The sequence below is a fragment of the Dipodomys ordii genome, unplaced genomic scaffold, assembly GCF_000151885.1.
Source record: "Dipodomys ordii isolate 6190 unplaced genomic scaffold, Dord_2.0 Scaffold38, whole genome shotgun sequence".
NCBI lineage: Eukaryota > Metazoa > Chordata > Mammalia > Rodentia > Heteromyidae > Dipodomys > Dipodomys ordii.
Window position 1 is genome coordinate 13,665,733 of NW_012267254.1, and position 6,096 is coordinate 13,671,828.

Below are 6,096 nucleotides of genomic sequence, written 5' to 3' on the forward strand. Positions count from 1 at the left end.
GGGGGGGAGGCTGGGAAGGGGTGTGAAGGGTAAACAAAGGAGGAGGCTGCAGTGCTTGATAAGAAATTACGCACTATCCTGCCCATGTAATTGTAACCCCTCTGTACAGTATGTTCACAAAAATTAAAAAATAAAATTATGTAAATTTAAAAAAAAGAAGAAGAAGAAGCTATCAAACGGAGTGCCACAGCCAGGAAGTGCTCAGTCAGCCTTCACTCTGGCTCCAAGAGCACCAGACACCTATTGTCTCATCTCCATCTTTGTCTTACCCACAGCCCGCATTTGCTTTTACTTCCAGTGGTGTGTTGGTCGGTGGTGGAAAAGAGGGAAAAGGGGCCGTGTGCAAAGCTGGCTGGCAGGGCACCCTGTCTTTCCCATGGATTTGTCTCCATTGCCCCAGGTTCTCAGAGACCCCAGACACCTGGAAGTTGCTTTGCTTTCTTTCTTTTTTTTTTAAAGCAGTACTTTTGAGCTTTTTGCCCCTGATTTATCCATTCTGCTTCCCAGCACTTTGGGAGAGTAACGAGAACTCTTCCCACCAACCATCGTTGAACTCCACGGCCACTTCCTGAGCAAGCAGGTCCTTCCTTCCACTGTCCCCTTCCCCAAACTTGCTCTCAGAGTCCCAGGAAGCAGAGGGATGGAGGAGCTGCTCCACTAGGTCTGCCCAGACTTCTCCTCTAGGCATGACAGCCAGGCAGTGGTTTCCAGTCCTATTCTGGCTCAAACCTACCTGACCAGCAGAAGGAGAAGCAGCAGCACCACACCCCTATGGGTTCTTGTGAGAACTGAGAATAGAGAAAGTTTGTTGGTGGGGAAGGGACCTTCTGTGCAGGTCCTAAGGACTGGCACAGTCAAGGCAGGACTACACAGAGATGCCAAGGGCCCTGTGCTGTGGGTATGGGACAGTGTGAGACAATAGCTGGCACCGTGTGTCTGCTTCTCCTCTTCACTGTTCCTGGGCGTGGTTGGGGAACACAGTGGTGTCCTTGTAGAATGGTGGACCTCCTCCATCCCCACCGCCCTCCCACCTGTTTCCAGCAAGGGCTGCAGTGGCATGAGGAAGTCACCTGTGGACTTAAGAGCCCCCAAACTTCTGGAGCAGCAGATTGCAAGAAAGACTCTTCCATCTCCATTTCAGAGTGGGACTCTGTGGGCCCAGAAGCGTTCTTCGAGCCTTCCGTAGACTATATCCTGCCAGATGTCCCTCCCCCACCCCCTCAGGTCTCTGATAAGTCCTTGTTGACCCCCCGGGCTTTGGACTTGTGTGTCTAGCTGTATTTAATACCTCAAGGTCAGTGTGGCTGTGGGCCACGTCGGGGCAGGAGGGTGGAGGTGTACTGTTCACCCAGTAGACAGCAGGCTTTGGTTCTGGGATCCCCACCTCCTGCCTCTTCCCTCTGTCGTCTGCCAGTAATGCACACACCAATGGCAATAACTTCTTCCAGGCTCCTCAAGGAAGCAGGAGAGGGCTGCAGCCGGCCATGCAAGGAGATCTGCTCACCCCATTCTCCTTCCCTTGCAGCATTTCTCATCCCTTGCCGACATGGGGGGTCTTCCCTTTGAAATCCCTGTGTTTTGTTGTCCCCCTCATTCCTGACCCTGGATTGTTTGTCCCAGTCTTGCTGTGTGACGGGAACGTGCTTGTAAACTGAGTATCAAATTGACTTTGTGTATATGTATGTGTCCGGGGTGGTTTCTTCTTTTTGCCGGTCATGTAGATGGCTCTGTACAGCCGTTTGCAGTCTGAGCAGGCCAGGGGCTGACAGCTAAAGTCAGGCCCCTCAGTGGTTGAACCTGCTGTCGGGGACCCAGCTGCTCTCAGACAAGTGGCTGAGCTCCTGTCTGTCCTCCTCTTTTTTTTTCTCAGTAATTTGTGTGTATTTCTAATTGATTGTATTGAAAAAAAATCTTAGTATTTGAGTAACATGCTTGTTGTCAGATGAACCTCCTATAACTTCTATCTGTTCTTTTTTGAAGCTCAGGGAGAAACTAGCATTTTTTTTCCAAACTCCTTTTTGTCACTGTGACAGTTGTAAATAAAGTTTGAAAATGCTTTCCAAAAAAAAAAAAAAAGATAGGCCAAGGTCACAAAGTTTCATTAAGGAAAAATGAGTGTCATTTTGTGGTTCCCTGACTAAGGCACTTAATTTGGAAACCCCACTTAATCACATGCTTACTTGTTTGGGAGGGAGGGGTACAAATAAATTAGGGTGTGATCTATCTCTTTGCATTTCAAAAAAGCAAATGTATTTGTAACTAGATTTCTCCATAGACACTATTTTCTACCTGAGAAAAGTTACAAAAAGCAGTCATAAACCTTTACGAAACTAGAATTATCACACAAGACTCCCTACAGAAGTTTGGCTCTGAACTGCAAACAAAAGGATTTTTTTCATCCCTAATCATCACATGCATAATTCCAGCTTTAGAATTTAGGACTATTGGGACAATTGAAAACTCAAACCTTCACACAAAAGCAATAGTGTGGCTGGTATCAGGATATTTTGGTGTATTACAGTTGATAGACAATAAATAGTATGTAAAACATGTAAATGTTTTGAATTAAAATTAGATATTTACCCCATCAATATACACAATTGTTAATTTTGAATTAAAGAGAAAATCAAGCTTATAAATAGACATTTACATATGTATCTTCAGGACTCTCTAATTGATTTTTGACTCGTTAACTCTATTTCCATACTCAGGGCCTTCATTACATTGTTTATTCTTGAATTTATCATTACAATTGCCTCACTCATCTCATAAATACACACAAATACACAGCTATTTCCATACTTTGGAGTGAACTGTTTTGCATAGTACACTGTGAACATGCCCCTGTGCCTACCTTAACTCAATTATGTCAGCTTCTTTGTAGATCTCTTTCCCATGTCTGCCTCTTAGCTGGGCATGGTGATGCATGCCTGCAATCTTAGCAGTCAGGAGGCTGAGCCAGGGGGAGTGTGAGTTTGATGCAAGCCTAAACTACATAGTGAGACATTGTCTTAAAACAATAATAAAACTCCAAGATTGTCTCTTCTTGTTCTTTATATGACCTCAATAGTGATCTCTAAAGTAACACAGAATATGTCTGCCAGTACTTCAAACTCTCAAAAAGAGTAAATTCCTTATCACTTTTTCATGTGTAAATTCACTAGAGAAGTGTTATATTTAGTTTGGCCTTCCTCCAGGAATGTACATAGGTATTTGATTGAATTTAGGCAAATGCAATTATAGCACTAATACTAAAACTCAGATTATCATGGGATTTGTCCTTCAAATATAGTGATCCTTCCAACTTTAGTGTACGTAAAAATTCTCAAGGTGGTATCTAAAAATGCATATACTTGACATCCATGCCCCCAAGACATTCTGAATCCATATGTGGAGTCTAAAAATCTTCATTTTATATAAACACTAAGGTGATTCTAATCTTGGAGATGCACTATGCCACACTTTGAAGTACCATTCTGGCTAGTCTGCCAATAAAGCCCACTTAAGAAACAGGAAAACTTTCAGTCCTTTGAAGAATATGCGTCTAAGAGCCTGCTTTTCTCTTCTGATAGCATTAAATGTAAAAAAAAAAAAAAAAAAGAAATCAAGAGCCAAGCTGCTGGCACTATCTCTTTAAAAAGCATCATTATTCTGAAAATGAAATGTTTGCTTGCTTCCTTCACAAAGAAAATTTCTGCTTGCTGTGGGAGTAAAAGGTGTTATGATTGCAAATTTTTTGTTCACCAGACAAATTCTAGTCTTTTCATATGGCTTTAGACAATACACTCTCTTAGCTGTGTATAAAGCACTTCAAAATCCTGAGGAGGTGGTTTCAGTGTGGGCTAAAGCCAGTGCTATTTAGAGAACATAAAAACAGAATTGAAACTTAGAGCTGCTTCAGATGGATGAAGAGTGGCCTCTCCAGCAATAAGACTTAGACTTTCTGCAGCCACTGAGTTACCCTAGGGAAGATTAACCACCTTTCACTGAGGTATGGGAAATGAATTATTTCTCAGATTCAAAGACTGGAATTGTATAGACCATGATAATGAAAATTTGCCTTGCTAAAACATGTATGTGACTTTAACGAAGTATCACTATCCCATAATAGTGTGAAATTTATGTAATCACTTAATATCAATAAAAATTATTTTAAAAAAGAAAATTAAAATCACACAAAAAAGTTTGAAATTGATTCAGACAGCCCATCAGATATGCTCTCTATTTGTAGTTCCAGGGTCCTATAAGACCTTAATAATGGGAGAAATATGAGGATTTTTTCATTTCTGACACTTTACTAAGACCTTTGGAAAGTCATACCATGGCTCTGAGCTTGTAAAACTATGCTGTCATGAAAATACATAGCAGAGAACTTACACATAAACCACTACAGTATTCACTCTTTCAGTCTTACCTCATGATTTGTTCTGGAGTCATTGTCACACCAATCCCTCAATAGCCATGAGAAAGGCTCTGGGCCATCATTTAGCTCAGGGTAGTAGTACTTCCCAATGAACACTGTATTTTATTTAAAATGGTTGGTTTTGTAGGCTAGTAGTAAAAAATACATTGGTACAGCTATTAGTTACCAATATGACAGCGTGGCAAGTGACTTATGGGTTTTAATGCTAACTGAGAATATTTCTTTTCCTTAAAATGCTACCTAAACTTTCTTTTCATAGTATTTTTATGAAGTTTAGAAAGTATATACAGCAAAATTCATAATCTACTATTTAACTGGTCTATACATAATGGGTCAATTAAGATCAAGAGCAAAGCTATGGAGGTGGGGTGTTGGGAAGGTGGAGAGGGAAGGGACTGCAGAGGAAAAACAAAGGAGGTAACTGCTTGATAGGGAATGTACTCATTACCTTATTCATGAAACTGTAAACACTCTGTACAGTATTTTTACAAAAAAAATATAAAAAGATCAAAACTACAAGAGAGGCAAAGCAATTATGTGAAAAACTAATTAAAGGTATCATCTCTTCCTATCCCAATCTTAAAAATATATTTATCATTAGCCCCTGTCTCTTACCTGTATGAAAAAAAATCAACTCAAAATTGATCAAAGATCTTAATGCAAAACCCGAAACTTGGAAACTACTAAAAGGAAGCAAAGGGGAAAATACTTGAAGATAAAGGTATAAATTATTATTTTGTGAATAGAACTTCAACAGCTCAAGAAATCAAAAAGAATAATTGGGAAATGAGTTTGTATCAAACTATCAAACTGGCTCAGAATTCTGTCATCTGGTTTAGACACATGGAAGGAAACACAGATGGAGAGATGCAGTGGGGACACGGGACAATTGGAGCAATTTAAGATAACAGGTACTTTCTAAATAGAGGTAATAAGAAGAGGGATGGATGAAGAAAGTGACTAGAACATTCCAAACACAAATGCTGTCAACTTTGTGGTGGAGCCTCAAAGAAAATATGCCTTATGATTATGGTTGAGTTCCTGAGTTTGCTATTTGCACTTCAGCTGGGCTGGTCCTCCTCCCCTTTCCAGAAGCAAACTTGCTGAGCTCTTGTGGCTGTTGTCTCAGCATTTGTCACATGTTTAAATTCTCCTACTAAGCAATGATTAAAAATCCTAAGGCAGGGATACCATTTTTAAAACTCAGTATCCTCTCATGCTTTAAGTAAGCTTCTGTACAAAAAAAAATGAAAACAATCAGCAGACTGAAGACACAACTTATGTGGAGAGACACATTTTCCAACTATTCACCTGCCACATAGTAAATATCCATAAAATTATATAGGTAAATAATATATGATAGTCAAAAAAATTACCAAAAAGGAAAACAAGTCATACAATCGAAAAATGGGCAGATGACCTGAACAGTCATGTCTCAAAAGAAGAAATAAAAATGGCCACCAGTATGTGGGAGGAATAAATGCTCAATACTGTTAGCCATCAAGAAAATGCAAACCGGAGAGAGGACAAGATGGCGGAGGAGAAGCTGGAAGCTGAACAAGCTCTCGCATAGAAAGCAGTTTTAGAGTTCCAGTGAACAGTCCTAAGCCAGAGAAACACACCAAGTGTGCCATCACAGGACAGAGAGTTAGACAAGTGAGAGAAAGCCAAGG